The 19,157-nt window shown below is 45.5% G+C and overlaps 1 long non-coding RNA gene across 1 annotated transcript in view; it reads left to right on the forward strand.

The window, feature by feature from the left end:
* Positions 1-501: 501 nt before the first annotated feature.
* LOC146349963 (uncharacterized) overlaps positions 502-19,157 on the forward strand; it is a 100,021-nt gene continuing 81,365 nt past the window's right edge. The window contains exon 1 of the long non-coding RNA XR_014788825.1: positions 502-624. This is a non-coding gene — a long non-coding RNA (uncharacterized LOC146349963). The remainder of the gene's footprint in view (positions 625-19,157) is intronic.

The raw sequence follows: 19,157 nt of genomic DNA on the forward strand, positions 1-19,157 counted from the left end.
GGAATGTCAAAATCTGTGCGAGCGTATCTCTGTCAGTGCTCTCGGGGCAGAGCCAGGGGAGTCACCTGACTCCCTGTCCACCTGCTGGTCTGGCCTTGGCAGGCAGGGAGGCTGGAAGCTGTCCGTGAAAACCTGACAGGTGGGGTTTGCAGAAGGGTCACCCAGGTTGAAGCGTCAATGCTGGAGGGCTGAGCAGTGACGCCCTGTTTAGATAGGGGTCTTGCTGAAAGGCCAAAAGCCCTTGTCTGCAAAGGGGTCTGGAGGAGGTGTCTTACAGTCACCCTTTGCCCTTTTAAACTGATGCAACGTTGAGGAGCCTTTGCTAGGAACATCTCATCTTCATTGCCTGTGAAAACCTCTCTGTTTGGATTCACCATCATCTGAGCCTCTGGAGGTATTCTGCCCATGGACTCTCTTTCAAATTTTAACTTTGGACTGCTAAGGACTTGCCATGAAAAGTATTGTGATGCTTTTCATAGACTTTGAACTCTTGTTTGCTTTGGATTGTCTGTCTTCCTTATCATCAGCCCAGAGTGCTGTCAGGCTGGGTTTGATCTTGACTCTTGGACTTTTCTCTGTCGGGACTAATGCAGTACAAGCTATGGCGTGGAACTCTTTGCTTATGTGAGTTTACCCTTGGATTTTATAGGCCTCGACCATGTAGCCTGGAGTTTCCAAAGAAAGATTCAAAGTTAGACTAACTCTCTGTGGGTGTGGTTTTCTTTAGACCTTTCTAGAATCTACCCTTTTGATTGCCTGGGAGAGATAATTCCAGGAATCATTCCCATTCCTTGTGTGGGGTTTGGAACCTCGTGTATGGAATACCTGGGTTGGATACGCCAGGAATCCCGAGACCCTTCCTTTGTCTTCAGAGCCATGGAGATGGCAATGGGGAAACCACATTGATGAGGTTCTCAGTCACGGTGGTAGTGTTTAGCTTTTGACTGTTCTGGAATTACCTAGAGCCTATAGCTACTGACCATCAGCTATATGATTTCAAATAGTGTAAACATTAAGCTTTGGCTGTGGGATTTCCTACAATAAAGAAGTCTCACTGATTTGGGTGTCAGGTGTCAGGTTGCCCAAGTGTGTGTGCTTGAGGGATCGGGAATCCTGACAATGTGTTGGACTACAACTACCAGAATTCCCCAGTCTATGTTGTTGCACTTCTTTCCTACTTGTGGACAATCTGTCCTACTGTTGCCAATCAGATGCCCAGTGTGAACCAAGCTTGCGCATTCGATGTAGCACCACAACGGGGAAAACAGGTGAGTGTGGATTGTTGTTGTTGAGTCGTTCAGTCGTGTCCGACTCTTCGTGACCCCATGGACCATAGCATGCCAGGCCTTCCTGTCCTGCACTCTCTCCCGGAGCATGCTCAAGTTCATATTCATTGCATCGGTGATGCTATCTAGCCATCTCATCCTCTGCCGTCCCCTTCTCCTTTTGCCTTCAGTCTTTCCCAGCATCAGGGTCTTTTCCAGAGAGTTTTCTCTTCGCATTAGGTGGCCAAAATATTTGAGCTTCAGCTTCAGTATCTGTCCTTCCAATCAGCACTCAGGGTTGATTTCCTTTAGGATGGACTGATTTGACCTCCTTGCAGTCCAGGGGACTCGTGAGAGTCTTCTCCAGCACCACAGTTCGAAAGCATCAATTCTTCGACGCTCAGCCTTCCTTATAGTCCAGCTCTCACAGCCATACATTACTACTGGGAAAATTATAGCTTTGATTAGATGGGCCTTTGTTGGCAAGGTGATGTCTCTGCTTCTTACTATGCTGTCTAGGTTTGCCATAGCTTTCCTCCCAAGGAGCAAGCGTCTTTTAATTTCATGGCTACAGTCACCGTCTGCGGTGATCTTGGAGCCCAAGAAAGTAAAATCTGTCACTGCTTCCATTTCTTCCCCTTCTATATGCCAGGAAGTGATAGGGCCAGATGCCATGATCTTTGTTTTTTTAATGTTGAGTTTCAAACCAGCTTTTGCACTCTCCTCTTTCACCCTCAACAAGAGGCTCTTGAGATCCTCTTTGCTTTCTGCCATTAGGGTGGTATCGTCTGCATATCGGAGGTTGTTGATAATTCTCCCAGCAATCTTAATTCCGACCTGTGATTCATCCAACCTGGCATTTCTCATGATGTACTCTGCATATAAGTTAAATAAGCAGGGTGACAATATGCAGCCTTGTCGTACTCCTTTCCCAATTTTGAACCACTCGGTTGTTCCATGTCCGGTTCTTACTGTTGCTTCTTGACCCTGGTACAGGTTTCTCAGGAGACAGGTAAGGTGGTCTGGTACTCCCATCACTTTAAGAATTTGCCACAGTTTGTTGTGATCCACACAATCAAAGGCTTTAGCGTAGTCAATGAAGCAGAAATAGACGTTTTTCTGGAATTCTCTTGCTTTCTCCATGATGCAGCGAATGTTGGCGATTTGATCTCTAGTTCCTCTGCCTCTTCAAAACCCAGCTTGTACTTCCGGTAGTTCTCGGTTCGCATACTGCTGAAGCCTAGCTTGTAGGATTTTGAGCATAACCTTTCTGGCATGTGAAATGAGCGCAATTGTGCGGTGGTTTGAACACTCTTTGGCGTTGCCCTTCTTTGGAATTGGTATGTAAACTGACCTTTTCCAGTCTTGCGGCCATTGTTGAGTGTTCCAAATTTGTTGGCATATTGAATGCAGCACTTTAACAGCATCATCTTTTAGGATTTTAAATAGCTCAGCTGGAATACTGTCAACTCCGCTAGCTTTGTTGTTACTAATGCTTCCTAAGGCCCACTTGACTTCACTCTCTAGGATGTTCGGCTCAAGTTCAGTGACCGCACTATCATGGCTATCAGGGACATTCAGATCTTTCCTGTATAGTTCTGCTGTGTATTCTTTCCACCTCTTCTTAGTCTCATCTGCTTCTGTTAGGTCCCTGCCTTCTTTTTCCTTTATCATGCCCGTCTTTGCACAAAACGTTGCCTTGAGGTCTCCAATTTTCTTGAAGAGATCTCTAGTCTTTCCCATTCTGTTGTTTTCCTCGATTTCTTTGCATTGTTCATTTAAGAAGGCCTTCTTGTCTCTCCTTGCTATTCTCTGGAACTCTGCATTCAGTTGGATATATCTTCCCCTATCTCCCTTGCTTTTCGCTTCCCTTCTTTCCTCAGCTACTTGTAAAGCCTCATCAGACAGCCACTTGGCTTTCTTGCATTTCTTTTTCTTTGGGATGGATTTCGTTGCTGCCTCCTGAACAATGTTACGGACCTCCGTCCATAGTTCCTCAGGCACTCTGCCTATCAGGTCTAATCCCTGAAATCTATTCCTCACCTCCACTGTATATTCATAAGGGATATGATTTAGGTCATACCTGAATGGTTTAGTGGTTTTCCCTACGTTCTTCAATTTAAGCCGGAATTTTGCAACAAGAAGCTCATGATCTGAGCCACAGTCAGCTCCAGGTCTTGTTTTTACTGACTGTATGGAGCTTCTCCATCTTTGGCTGCAAAGTACATAATCAATCTGATTTCGATATTGACCATGTGGTGATGTCCATGTGTAGAGTCGCCTCTTGTGCTGTTGGAAAAGAGTGTTTGCTATGATCAGCGTGTTCTCTTGGCAAAACTCTATTAGCTTTTGTCCTGCTTCATTTTGTACACCAAGGCCATGCCTGCCTGTTATCCCGGTGATTTCTTGACTTCCTACTTTAGCATTCCAATCCCCTATGATGAAGAGGACATCTTTTTTTTTTTGGTGAGTGTGGATAATCACGTTTTAATGCGAGAGCGTTTAACCCGACAGGACATTGAATTCATTGTGATGATGGGTGCAATGTAGATCGGGCCCTGGTTTCATTATTTTACCATTGATTTGATCCCTCCTTGTTAAGGACATAAGAAGGACAGGAGGGAAATACAAACACCGCCGTATATGGACAGGCAGGGGAGGGGACTACAACCAGATACTGTAGCAAAGGCGGAAAATCAGAGCACATTAAGGGGAAATACTGGGATATCAGGGTATTGAAAGCGGGAGCATGGAAGCATGAAATTCCGGTTCCAATTCAAGGCGGGTACTGCGTAGTGTGAAAGATGGTCAGTGAAACCTCATTGGAAGCGAAAAAAACCTATAAGTGTAGATTGGCCCCAGCTGCAGAGAGTGGTCTTTATTCCCAATGAATGTCTTTTTCAAAGGGAAGCAGTCTTTCAAGAACAAATATAAGACAATGTTTTCCCTTTGAAAACAATATATTGAAATATTTTGGGAATAAAGACGCATCTATCCAGCTATTTCTCCTCCTGGTATTGGGTATCGTGTCTACTGCAGTTGCCTACCTGATATCTGGCCCTGGGAAGGCTCTCAGTGGTTGGGTGCATCCATATAATGAAGCAGCTGATTATTCTGTATGCTATATTTATAATAAAAGGTTACAACATTTTAAAAATTGGAATACTCACAAGAGCACACTAGTTCTCTTGTTCTGCTCCCATTCGCTATAATGGTGCTTGGGCAGGAGAACATCCAGATGTTTGTGCCCAAGATAACCATAACTTTGGCTATTATAATTATAATATGTTTATATCTGGTACTCTGGTACTCTGAATTTATAAATGTTCAGTGGAGATTGCCAGTGCTCTAGAAAAGACTTGATTTATTTTTTCTATTGCCAATGCCTCTTTTTCTCTCCTGATCTCCTTCAGGTAGATGTCATTGGTTGTAACTAGAACTTGGATTTAGTAGTTTTTTTATTATTAGCAAATCAACAAAGAATAGGAAGCCTAATGAGGCTTGAAAGCATTATTACAGGATCTCTCTTACTTCTCTTTCCTTCATTTAAGGGAACTATTATTGTAGGATTTATCGAAGGCTTGTTTTTATTAACGTATAATGCTCAAGGCCCGAGATTTTGAATATTGCCTGTTCACGCGTATATATAGCTGTCCTTCATTTAAAATAATGCAAGTAGTACTGTGTGTTTGAAGTACATGTTTGTTTGATTACCTATGCACTGAAATCCTGAGCATTTCAGTGCACAGAAATAAGTAAGAAAGGAGAAGATTGGCATGGTAACTGGGCGTCTTTTGCAACCTTATCAATCAAGTGTAAAGGAAGCACAAAACAAAGTTCTTAAAAAGCGGTACATTACCCCTGCAAGGCTTAAACTAATATGGCCACACTATAGTCTGAGAATCTCCAATGTGCTTCATGTGAACAACGCTGTTGGTGCCCACAGGCTCCCTGTCCCTCCTGATCTGTACTTTCTTTAAAAAATAATAATTGTAAACATTTTAGCTGTGAGGCTGGAATGCTGCAAAGTGAAGTGCCAGCCTCCAGTGCCGTCTTCATTTCCAGTAATACTTCTGGGGCCCACACGGGGCAAATATGTGGTTTGGCATTTGGGATTCAGACCCCACCACTGACTTGCACTCTGTTTCTTGGCCAGGGTACTTGTCCACAACCCTCACCAGTTTGCCTTCCGGGAAATGGTTATTGTGTGAATGGCCATGCCCACTATGGCAGCCATTCTGTTTATGGGCAGGCCCTCCCATGATATTGTGTAGGCATTCCCACAACCCCCAAAAGTTGGGCACCCCTGCTATAGTCAGTCTTTTGTTGGAAGGGGTGTGGACACACTGGTTCATGCTTTCACCCTTGGTGTAGGAGTTCTGTGGCATGGTTGCTAATGACAGCAGGAATTTATCCACATTGGACCACAGGTAACTCCTAAAGTTGCACTTCTTCATTATTTTGAACCTAATGACCCCAAAAGATGCTATGGCACCATGTTTTTCATTTATCTCCTGTGTGGAAACCCTTCAAGGTTCTAATCACATTCTAATCAAATACAGATGTATATTCTTTCTGACATAATTTGTTCTTGCAGCTCATGGTAACTGGGTTGTCCCTGGCCCAATGCACCTTACCAGTGCGAATCATGCAAAAAGGGCATAGTGTGATTAGTGGGAGGGGACCCTGCATGATCCGGGGTTCTGGTTTCATGGAGGCCTATGTGTGAGCAGGGTTTCTGGAGGCAGACTGTCCATGCCAACAGCACATGGATATCTGGGGGTGGGCCAAGTGCAGTGGTCCCTCACATGTATGAAGGGAACTCGTCTTGTTTCCTCATGATATGCAGTAGTACGATATGGGGGGGAAAAACCAGGCTGGACTGGAGAACCTACTGAGAAAAGTTCAGAAGCATGTGATAATACTGTTTGAGAAGTAGGGCATCAAAGGTCATGATTAGCAGGGAAAAGTCTATTTACAGGGGCATGGGGCATGGCTGAGCACCTGCTGAGGGCCCAAATCCCAGCAGGGGCCCACTGAACAGAGCCCCCTGGACTTGCTCCTCTTCTTCATCATTGCAACCTGCTTGTTCACCTGCCTCTCACTCTGGCCCAGACAATGGGGGTGATGAAAAGGAGTAGCAGGAGATGCCATGCCTGCTTGCTCCCTGGCTCTCTGCTTCTCAAACAAGCAGGTGGTAGCAATAATGAGGAGGAGGAGGAGCATCTGGTGACAGTGGCAGTGAGATGGTAGACCCCCATTGAGGGTGCCTTGCCCAAGGGCCCTCCAAAACCTGGAGCTTGCACTGCAGGAGGGAAGTTGGGAGGGAAATGGGAAGGGGAATAGTCCAGAGAGCTGGGTTAGAACGAGATGACTGTGATGTATCTGATTTTGTTAGATGACTTAGTTAGATGAAGAGATGAGGTGTTGGGAGGATGAGAGGGGAAACGGTTCCTTGGCTTTGGGGGAAGGAGATGTGGCTGAGCTTTAAAAAGAGCATCATCAAAGAGAGGAGCTGGACCACATCCAGAGCACCCCACAAAGCCTAGGGTGGCCCTCCGGTAATGAAACAGTTCAGGTGCGAGCCTATGCATATTTAGACAGAAAAGAAGTCCTACCACTCCCAGCATTCCCCAGCCAGCATGCTGGGAGTTGTAGGACTTTTTTCTGTCTAAGTATGCATAGGATTGCATCCTTAGAAGCTTAGCATTTTGACTAAAGTAGCCTTCCCCAACCTGGTGCCCTCCACATGTTTTGGACTACAAATCCCACACATGGTATGTGGTCTGGAATGATAGGAATTGTATCCCAAAACAGCTGGAGGGCACCAAATTGGGGAACGCTGGACTAAGGTATCTGACACTGGAACCGTAGTGTTGGCAATAGGTACCAGGGAGGCGGGGGCAATCACATAATCGCATACACTAAAGTAAAAGATAGACCTCAAATATTACTTTTGTTTTGTATTGCTAATGTAGCTGCAAAAGCAGTATAAGATATAAGCCCACAGTGCCGTTATGTGTGGCTTAATTTAATATAACTTATATAACCATATCAGGGATGAGTGATAAAATGAACACTTAACGTTTCAGCAATGCTAACATTAAGGAAAAACAAATCCACCACTGTGTTTCTTGCCTTCTGTGCTGTTTTACCTACAATTTTTATGTAATGAGGTTTCGCAATAATGGAAAAATAGCTATGGGAAGAACACATCTCAGTCATAAAAACAGGAGTTACGCTGAGATTATGAAAAGGATGCCTCATCCTCCAGCAAGAGTCGTCTGTCTTGTAATTATATAAGCAGGAGTTAATGAGGCCTATTAATGTAAAACCAAAAATCAACATTCTTTGGTCAGGTTGTGTTAAATCTGCAATATTTTATGTGAAAATCATAGCCTTGGATTTTATGCATAATTAATTTTTAAAATGTTCCCATTACTTGGTCCCACACTATGTTAGCGGGGTTATTGAGCATACAGAGTTTCATCGATACGTAGCCTGAGGTACAAGCAATCTGGGATTTCTAGGAATCTTTTTTTTCTAAATGCTTTAAAAAAATGTTTCTTTTATCTTTATCCTCTGAGAAGGAGGCGAAGCCAGCATAGCCCCCGAGTTTACTTTACATAGGGCAGTATCATATACTTCCACTTCACCTCCGCTGGTTCTGCTGTGCTAGCAGAAAGGACTGCTAGTGCAACAGGAACTAGCTGTTCCTAATAAGAAGCTAGACAGGACAAGCCATTGGAACTCCCTTCTGTGAGCTACACTGGCCTGCCCTGATCTGGAAATGATTGTTGCTGCTTGTTTCCAGGAACTGCTAATTCCTACTAAGCTAGTGGTGGAGGTTAGGCTGCAAACCTATGCATGTTTTCTTGGGGGAAAGTCCCATCATACTCAATGACACTTATTTCTGAGCAGATGTGTATGGGATTGCACTGTTAGGAGTTGTATCCCACAGACAAAGTCTGAATACCTGCATCACAGACAACGAAAAATGTGAATGTATCCCTGTACTAAAAGTGTCACAGCCAAGAGGGTGCGAGGAAACAAAGGAGGTAGACTGATAGAATTTACAGCCCAATTTGATTTCAAAGGAATTTACTTTAAAGTAGGCATGGCAGAGAATTCCGCCACGGGTCTCGGTGAGGCCAAATGCACTCGGTGAGGCCGAATGCACTCGGTGAGACCGAATGCACCCCCGAAATCTGTGGCAGAACGGCCTGCCACCCCCCGCCCCCCCACGGAACCCCCCTGGGACGAGACTTACCTGGGGCAGATCTTCCAGGCGGCTGCGGCTGCGGCGGCTGGTCTTCCGACTGGCTGCCGCCGCTGCCATTCGCAATTTTTTTTTTTTTACAGAGACATGATAGACTACGTAAGTTTTTACGTAGCCTAAAACGTCTGGGTAAAAAAAAAAAGGCGTATGCAAACGGCGGCGGCTATAGCCGCCGCCATTTGCGTTCCTTATTTTAGGCCGTCTTAGTCTACGTAAATATTTACATAGACTAAGACACCGAAAATAAGGAACGCAAATGGCGGCAGCCATAGCCGCCGCCATTTGCGTACGCGGTTCCCCCCCCCCGCAGAGCCCTCCGTGGCCGGAAATCCAGCTGTGGGTGGCTCTGGCCTGGCCGGGCCTGGCCGGCTGGTCCGCGGAGCTGCCGTCGAGCACAGCTGGCCGCGGAGGATTCTGGGGGGAAGGACAGAATGCCCCCCCCACCATCAACATAATCTGTGAAAGGTAAGTGACTTTCGTACATCCCTACTTTGAAGATAGCCACATGGAGTTTAGTGGACTTCCTCCTCTAGTAGGTTTGCCTTGGATGGTATCTTTAAACCATCCTTCCCCACCCTGGTGTTCTCCAGATATTTTAGACTACAACTCCCATCATCCCTGACATTTGGCTGTGTTGGTCTGACTAAGCCTAGTGGGATTTACTCTCTTAACTAGGTATGCATGGGATTGCAGCCTCAGAAAGGTCTGCTGTGAAGTGATCTTAGGAGCAAAGGAAGCTGCCTTATATGTCCACCTGGCTCAACATTGCCTACACCAGGGGTGGGCAGAAAATAGATCTCTGGATGTTTCAGACATCAACTCCCATAAGCCCCTGCCAGCACGGCCAATGGTCAGAAAGTCCAAAACATCTGGAGACCTACCTTCTGCCCACCCCTGGTCTATACCAGCCTTCCTCAACTTAGTGCCCTCCAAATTTGTTGGATTACAACTCCCAGCATGCCCCTTGGTGGGAGTTGTAGTCCAATACATCTGGAGGCTGGCCTGCACTGACTGGCAGTGGCTCTCCAGGGTTTCAGGCAGAAATCTTTCCCAGGCCTACCTGGAGATACCAGAGATTGAAACTGGGACTTTCTGCACTGAGTTATGGCCTCTCCCCTTTAAGCTACAACCTTCTTTTAGCATTCTTCCCTGGCATAAAATATCAACTCCATAGATCAGGGGTGTGGAACTTGTGGCCCTCCAGATGTTTTGGTTTCCATCTCCCATCATGGCTAGCATAGCCAATGGTGAAGGATCATGGGAGTTGTAGGCCAAAGCATTTGGAGGGCCACAAACTGACCATCCCTGCCATAGAGACATATCTGCTCACTGCTTTGGGTGGTAGATCCAATAGTAAAGCCTTCTCCCTTTTTAAATCACCAACAACTTAACATGACCAGAATTTAGATTAGACCAAACTTAATGGGAGAAGATGAAGAAAAATCATGACCAGTCTCAAATGACTAAAGGAGATTGTATGCATTAATAAGTGTGTACTGCTTAGGGATGTACGAAAGTGACTTACCTTTTGCGGATTATGTTGATGGTGGGGGGGAGGCATTCCGTCCCTCCCCCCGGAATCCTCGAATGGCTGGCTGTGCTTGGCAGCAGCTCCGCGGAGCAGCCGGCCAGGCCCAGCCAGGCCCGGCCAGGCCAGAGCCGTTCACAGCCGGATTTCCGGCTGCGGAGGTCTCTGGGTAAAAAACAACAACCAACAACCAACCATGTATGCAAATGGCAGTGGCTATGGCTGCCGCCATTTGTGTTCCTTCTTTTTGGCTGTCTTAATCTATGTAAATATTCACGTAAACTATGACGGCGAAAATAAAAGGGAACGCAAATAGCGTAGCGGGCGCTATTTGCGTCCCTTTTTCATTGACCGTTTTAAAACGGCGAATCAAAAGGGGATGCAAATAGCACCCGCTACGCTATTTGCATTCCCCTTTATTTTTGCCATCATAGTCTACGTAAATATTTACGTAGATTAAGACGGCAAAAAGAAGGAACGCAAATGGCGGCGACCATAGCCGCCGCCATTTGCGTATGCGAGTTTGTTTGTTTTTAAACCCACCCAACCATGATAGGCTATGTAAAGATTTACGTAGCCTATCACGTCTTTTTTTCTTTTTTTTTAAACCTAGCCATGATAGGCTACGTAAATCTTTACGCAGCCTATCACATCTTTTTTTTTTTTTTTACACAAGCCTGCCTGGAAATGGTGGTGGTGGCACTGGAGCTGCCGCCGCCCGGAAGATCTGCCCCAGGTGAGTCTCGTCCCGGGGGGGATCTGCCGGGGGGGCGGGGGGGGCAGGCTGTTCTGCCACGGAGTTCGGGGGGCTGAATGCACTGGCATTCGGCCTCACCGAGATCCGTGGCGGAATTCTCTGACATCCCTAGTACTGCTACTTTGTATTAGAATAAATCTATAACAGCGAAAAGGTTTTCTGGGCAATTGTGTTATGTTGGTAAAAATAAGAAATAAATGCATAATTAATAAGACACATGTATAATAAATAATATTTAATACTCTCTTGTTAAAAAAGCAGCTGAAGCTGTATTGTTGGAGTCCATGTTGTTCTGGGCTAATTCTTTACATTTCTGAATTGGGAAATTAAGTTTCCTGAAGTAGTGCTGACGTTTGCTCTATTTTGCTGTAATCAGACTCTTTCTGAAAGAGTAATAAGCAATGTGAGCTTATCTGTTTTACTGTTTCCCTTTCTAAATTCCAGCTTTCCAGGTTAAGAGGGCTACAAGTAAAACAGTCTCCTGAAATAATGAAATTGCTGATGTGGAAATATTTTCCCATTAGGAACATTTCAGTATATAGGACATCTCGGTGGTGTGGCATTTCTTTATTTCTGGAATTAAATTTTATAGAACTGGGAAGTATGGCTAGAGGGCCAAGATTTCAGCCCAGATGAAGTACAGAATAACCAGTGACAGTTGTTATGAGAAAGAAATGTGCAGACAGGGTCAATTTCCTTCTGAGGAGACGGTACCAGAGAATGATGGTGACTTTTATAACAAACTGTTTATTTACAAATCTACAGGTGAAACAGCAAGCTGTTTCAGCTGGTAAAGCAATAGCAATTCTTCCAAACTGCTTCCTGTCAGTCCGTTACAAAAATCCATCTTTCTCTGGCCAAATACCAATTGCCTTTGTAAAAAAAACCTTTCCTGCACCCCTCTGAGAACACCTTCACAGGTAGGCATGACTTGCATTTCTAGCTGACCTTGATGCTAAAATCAGCATTCATTGTTAGTAGCCAAGGGAGCTTTCTTCTTACTAAGGTGACTAAGGCAGTGGAGGCTGGTGGCTCTGATTTCGGTGGGCTTTGATTCCATTCTGGGTTTTAGTCAGAACCAGACAGAACTCTAAAGGAGCTATCCAAGGTGCTGAACCCATTTTGGGAATGGGGTTCAGCACTTTGAATAGCTCCCTTGGAGTTCTGGCTGGTTCTGACTGAAACCTAGGATGGAATCACAGCCCCACTGAAATCAGAGCCACCAGCCTCCACTGAACTAAGATAACCTTGACAGAGTGGACGCGGCGACTGTGCAGTTGGTTCCCATGCTATGAAGACAATTTCACAAGCCCTAGCCCATGAGGGATGTGCAGACACTTGGCTCTTCCCCACACCAGCACTGCTTTCATTTCCAAGAGAGTTGTCCAAGGTACAGGGATAAACATGGGCTCCTTCCACATGCCTGGGGCTTTCCTTCCGCTGACCTTTGTGGTTGGGGAAGAGACATATTAGTAAGGTTGCCTCTTATGAATCACCCAAAAGGAGGAGATGCATTACGAAAAAAAGAGGATGGTGATTTGCGTAATATTTTCATATGTCAATTTATATGTATAGATGCAAATTTAGAAATAATTAGAATTTAAATTGAAATACAATACATCTCACTATAGTGTGGAAGACTGTGACCAAATGCCCTGTGTGCCTGCCTGTTCCACCTGCTCTCCAGGTACTAACTGCTGATGGGCAACAGTTCTTACCATTCATTACTTTTCAACTGGAATTGAACAGAACAGCCCTTCAAATAAAGGATGCCTTCAAACAGAGAACTGACCGCTTAAAAGAGGACACCAGGACACCCTGTGAATGGCTCCCACACCAAGAATGGCATGTGAGAAGAGGCTCATATAATACTGTGCAGGGGCAGGGGCAAGTAAGTACCATATATCTCTGCCCTGTTTGTCCAAGCCCCTCCAGCTGCACTGGATTTCAATTTGCTCCTGCTTACACTTTAAAGTGCAGTTGGGTACTTTTGGAACCATTGTATTGGAAGGACCACCTTCTCCCATATGAACCTGCCCACCTACTAAGAACATCTTTGGACGCCCTCTTGTATGTCCCAACGACCCCTGAGGTACGTTTAGTTGGGACTAGTGAGAGGGCCTTTTTGGTGGCTGTGCCTAGCCTCTGGAACACCCTTCCATCGGAGGCTCATCTCACTTCCTCACTAATGACTTCCCAGTGGTTGGTGAAGACCTTCCTTTTTCGGAAGCCATTCAGTGGATAACTTACTTGCTGTTTTAAGTAGTGTCTGGTTTTTCATGTTTTAAATATTTTTATTGCAGTATGCTGTGTTTTTCTGCTTCTGTTTGTTGTGTTATGTAGGGATGTTTTTACTTGTTCCATATGTATTTGTTGTGCACTGCCTAGAACTCTTCAGAGAATAGGTGGGGTAGAAATGTTTTAAAGCAAGCAAACTAACTGGGTAGGCCGATTGCCACTGTAGCTGTGCTATTTCAGAGAACATAGAAGAAAGTGATGGCTTGTCACTCATGGGAGGTTATTTGATCCATGAATGGAAAGGAGAGAGGCAATTTTCGTAGATTCCCTCTGCATCCTCCTGTATCCCCTCCCAAAACTACTCCAGAGGGTTGAGGTAGTGGAGGCTGGTGGGTCTGATGTCGGTGGGGCAGTGAGTCAACTCCGGGTTTCAGTCCAAACCAGTCAGAACTCTAAAGGAGCTATCCAAGGTGCAATAGCTCCTTGAGAGTTCTGACTGGCTTGGACTGAAACCTGGAGTGGATTCACCACCCCACCAATATCGGAGCCACCAGCCTCCACTGGGTTGGGGGACCATTTGGATCAGCAAATGGGGTTTCAGGAGAAAATGAGAATTTTCAAAAGTTGCCACCCTCCCCCTTCTGCTCATGGAAGCCTCCTCTGGGTTGAAGAGCCTTCTGTGAGCAAAAGGACACAACTGAATACAGCCTTTCATTTTACCTAGTGTAAGGCCCCAGGACCGAACCAAGCTATTAGTAGTTTTAGGGGGGCTTAGATGCCCCATAATGCTCTCTGACTTTGGTTTAGAAGGCTGCTGTTTTCCCTAATAGGCCTCTTGATTTACCAGGATGAGTCAAAGGGTGATAGTCAAGCACATTCCATACTAACGAGTGGAGTGTCTTGGGAAGCAAAGTTTGTTTGCCTTAAAGAGGCAGGTGTCTATGCTGGGAATGAACGCCAGGTGGTGCTTGCTAGTGTCATGCTGCCTCACTGCTAACATGTATAGTATAAGACTTATTTTACCCCATGGCTCTGGGTTCAGAGAAGCTGTCTGATCCAACCACTCGGTACACCTGTGTGCTGATTATACTCAATAAAGTATCTCCTTGCAAGTAAACCTGGATCTGACTTATTACTATCTTGGCACCTCTAAATTAAGAGTTCGAAACCCACAGCCGGGGGAATACACCTAGGCAAACATTTGCCAGGTTCTCCTTACTCAGGGGAAAGCCAGTCCATCTGCAGTGCCACTAATGGAAGGAAACCTTGCCAATGATGCACAAAATGATCCCACTATAAACAATAACTGTATTATTTGGCCTGTACAAGAAGACTATGGGCCAAACTGTTAGTAAAATCAGAGCACATGCAAAACAACCTTCCACCCAGTGCTCATTAGCTAAGATGCCTATGGTATAATGTTTATAATAAGACCAAATGGTGGTGCTTCAGAATTTTGATCAGGTCAAGTTGGGGATCCGAAGATGTCTAATTTCTAATCAGCCATATGTTGAATATTCAAACATACAAAGTACCAATGGCTCTGCTGAAACGTAATGTTCTGGGGGGGACTGGGGAAGCCACCTGCTTGAGGAATCCTTGATGAAATGATTATAAAGTAGGCACATTCAAAGACAGACAAGGGGAGCCAAGGCACGGTAGCCTCACAATAACCCTGTAAGGTAGCTTTGCTCAGCTGAGAGACAGCCAAGGAGTTGTGGGTGATTTGTTAACCACAGCAACAACCCAACTTCACCGGGTTTGCACATCACGATAAGTCGTGGCGACCGCCTGCTGCGGCTTGACCATTCACAATGGCCATCGGCATGCGCCATAAGCCACGCTGGGCTGCAGCAATCATGCAAACCAGGCCCATGAGTTTCACAGCTAAGGCTCAAACTACATGTCATGGTGGCAGACTGATGAAATGGTATTTTGTTTTGTTGTTTAATTGTATGTTTGAAAGTTTGTTTGCATGACTGGTGTATTCTAACATGTCCTTTCTCCTAAAGGCTATGGTAAGTAGGGGGAGGGGAGAGTTAGAATATTCAGATTTTAAATGGTGTCTCCTGATGGGCTGTTCCTTTTTCAGTTGGGAGAGTGAGGGAATGAGAGGCACTTGGTTTTCTTTAGAGGGAGAGAGAGGGACTGGCTTTCTGAGGGGTAGGACTAGGGCCCTGGGCTCTAGCCTACGGGGTGCTTAGATTCCCCTGGGAGGTGGAGGGAGGTATATTCATTATTTTAAAGCTTTATTATTAGAAAGCGTAGAGTAGGTAAGGAATTAATAAAAACCTGAAACAAGAATTTTACTCAAAACTCAAACTGCATAGAAACGTCTTATAACTTGTAAATAAAGCTTCATTTTTGATTTGTTCTTTCAAACCACACCATTCTTGGTTTCGTTTGTTACCAGAAAAAGGGTTATATGAAACTAGGAAAGAATTAAGCCATAGTCTACGAATTTACACCTACTCTCACACACACAAATTGAAGATTCTCTCTTCATGAAGAGGAGGGTGGTGGCAGGGTCCTAATAAAGGTTTATTAAAAGGTTTTCTGTTCTTAAAAAAGGGGGAAAAAACCAACAGTAGTGGTTGCTGGGGTTATATTTGATGTATTCCTTCCACATACACTCACGCTAAGGTATTATCTCAAGGAAGAGGTTGAGAGAATATGCAGGCACTGAAATTCTGGAGCTAGAATTTGTACTTGATGTTGTAAAAATATTTATGAGGCATGGTGATGATATAATAATCACAGGTGGGGGAAGGGTGATACAGTACACAGACCCATTTGCTTAAACTCAGGTCTGTCCCAATCATGTCTAAGCCTTCCCCAACCTGGTGTCCTCCAGATGTCTTGGACTACAGCTCCCTCCCCTTTCCATAGTCCAACACATCCGCAGTGTGGGCTGGAGACCCCAATTTTAAGAGCCAGAGGCGATGCACACTGCTTGCCTCCCCATAGGATTACCCCACAGGCATCTTTCTCACAGCCAGGCTCACATCTAGTATTGCAGCCCAACAGGGAGGAAAAGCAGTTGGGGTGATACACCACACAGAGGTAAGTCATGGGAGGAGAGAGGGTTTCGCTGCACAGGATCCTTTTGCTTTTTTAACCAGTTTCCCACCCTTACTTTATATGTGATTAGGGCTAACCCAGGGTTAAACAACGGGATCTGCTGCTGTCATGTGTGGTTTGAGTCTCAGGACAGAATGGAATTTGTCTTTCTTTAGTCTAATAGTGCAATCCCATACATAACTACTCAGAAGTGAGCCCCATTAAGTTCAATGGGACCTACTCCCAGGTACACAATTGGAGCCCAAGCTCTAGTTCTAGCTATTCTACCATACCAGCTCCCTAGCATATAATGCACTTGTCCTTTCTAATCTACTGCTATAAAAGACTACAGCTCGTTCCATTCTTATTATTATGAAGTGCTTGTTTTGAGTCACTTGACTTAGCACAGCACTGACTGTGCTTCTTTTTAGCACAAAAGGAGGAGCGTGCATTGCAAAGATTTCTTGACAAATGGCAGTTGGGTGGACTCCCATCAAAAGCTAAAGAATTTTGAGCTGGAACTCTCTTTTTGAGAAGTTATTCATTTGTAGAATTTATATACCAGTCTTTTACAAAGCAGTAAAGCTTCTGGTGATGGCAAATGAAGGCTGTTGAAATGAAACATGAGTAAGTACTTCCTTCATCTCCCCCAACCCCACCCAGTCATCTGCTGGATCTGATTGTTTTTAAAGGGCCTGGATTAATGTGCAAACACATTTAAACCAACCGCTGCATAGGCTGAGGAAATCCTAGAACCTAGTTGGTTTTGATGACAAGGCTTGTGCTTATAATGAATTTGTACTGTGCTTGTAATATTGCCATGTTAGGTGCATTCTTTTCCGAAAGACACTGTCACTGTTGCATTTGCAATGAAGCAAAACCAAATAGGGGCGCAATCCTATGGGTTGTGCCCTGGGCCCTCATAAGCCCCCAAACTCGGAGGCTTACGAGCATCCTATGCAGAGAGTGAGGTGCCTCACACCTGCTTCTCTGCATTTTAGCTAGATTACAACACCCAGCAGAGTTAGCTAGATTTGATTATTTTTATTATTATTATTATTATTATTATTATTATTATTAAAAATATTTCTTGGCTGCCTTTCAGGGCAGAAGCCCTCCCAAGGCAGCTTACAACAATAAAATACATTAAAACAAAATATTAAAAGTGATAAAAGTATAAAAACAATAAAACCAACAATAAAAGTCAACAATAAAACCAACAATGACGTTAACAGCAGCAACAGCAACAATAGCAGTGATATCATTAGAAGGCCAAGGTAAAATAATATGTTTTCAAGGCCTTCTTAAAAGTCTGCAATGACAGAGCATGGCGGACCTCCAATGGCAGCTTGTTCCAAAGGCGTGGGGCTCCTGCAGTGAAGGCCCTCTCACATGTGGTCACCCACCTGACTGCTCTCACAGGTGGGCAAATGAGAAGGGCCTCTCTTTCTGATCTTAAAGTGCGGGCAGGGTGATATGGGTGTAGGATCAAGTCACTTGGTCCCAAATTGTTTAAGGCTTTAAAGGTCAATACTAGCACTTTGAATTGGGCTTGGAAATGCACCGGTAACCAGTGTAGCTGGTGCAGTATAATTATATGATCGAATCACCTCGCCCCCACCAATACTCAGGCGGCCTCATTCTGCACAAGCTGGAGTTTCTGAACCGTCTTCAAAGGTAGCCCCATATATAGTGCATTACAGTAGTCCAGCCTGGACGTGACTAGTGCATGGAAAACTGAGGCAAGGTCCGTCCTCTCCAGATAGGGCCACAGTTGACATACCAGCCTAAGCTGGTAAAAAGCACTCCTGGACACTGCAACCACCTGGGCTTTCCCAGTTAGCTCAGAGTCCAGGAGGTAGGGGAGAATTTCTCCCCGAAACTTCGGGGGGCCGAGCGCCAACGTGTTCGGCCCCCCGAACAAGTTTCAGGGAGAAATCCTCCGCACCCCCCCCGCCCCCCGCACCCACCCCGGGACGGGACTTACCTTCGCCGAATGTCCCTCCCGGCGGTGGGTCCGGCCGGCGGTGCGGTGGGTGTTCGAGCGGGGCAGGAGCGGCAGCCGGTCTTTCGACTGGCTGCCGCCGCCACCATTTCAATAAAAGAAAAAAAAAATGCCCCCGTGATAGGCTACGTGACGATTAACGTAGCCTATCATGGCTAGATTTGCAAAGTCAGCCATGATAGGCTACGTTAATTGTCATGTAGCCTATCACGGGTGACTTTAAAAAAAAAAAAAAGCGCGTACGCTAATGGCGGCCCCCATAGGGAGCCGCCATTCCTGTTCCTTATTTGGTCGCTGTAGTCTACCTTTTGATTTACGTAGACTATGGTGAAAGTAAGGGCAACGCTATTTGCGTTGCCCTTATTTTCGCCGTAGTCTACGTAAAGATTTACGTAGACTACAGCGACTAAATAAGGAACGCGAATGGCGGCTCCCTATGGGAGCCGCCATTAGCGTACGCACTTTTTTTTTTTTTTAAAGTCACCCGTGATAGGCTACGTGACGATTAACGTAGCCTATCACGGCTGACTTTGCAGATCTAGCCATGATAGGCTACGTTAATCGTCACGTAGCCTATCACGGGGGTGTTTTTTAAAAAAACAAAAAAAACAATGGCGTTCGCGGCCGGGCGAGGCGGGAAGCCTCCTTCCCGGCCTGAATTTCAGCCGGGGCGAGGCGGGAAGCCTCCCCCCCGGCCTGAACTTCATGGGGGGAGCTGCGAAGCACCTCCCCCCCACCGCGAACAAGCTTCGATGAAAGGTAAGTGCCTTTCATCCACCCCTACCAGGAGGACTCCCAGACTGTGCACTTAGCCTTTCAGGGGGAGTGCAACCCCATCTAAGATCAGTTGTAAAGCTCCATCCCAACCCACAGTACCTCCATCTTGTCTGGATTAAGTTTCAGCTTCTTCACCCTCATCCAGCCACCAGACACTGGTTCAAGAGTTCCACAGCCTCCCTAGGATGTGCAGATGGAAACGAGAGGTAGAGCTGAGTATCATACGCATACTGATGACGTTTTGGCCC

Source organism: Heloderma suspectum, chromosome 3 (genome assembly GCF_057233095.1).
Source record: "Heloderma suspectum isolate Gila_16-S chromosome 3, 16-S_ref, whole genome shotgun sequence".
In the NCBI taxonomy this organism is placed as follows: domain Eukaryota; kingdom Metazoa; phylum Chordata; class Lepidosauria; order Squamata; family Helodermatidae; genus Heloderma; species Heloderma suspectum.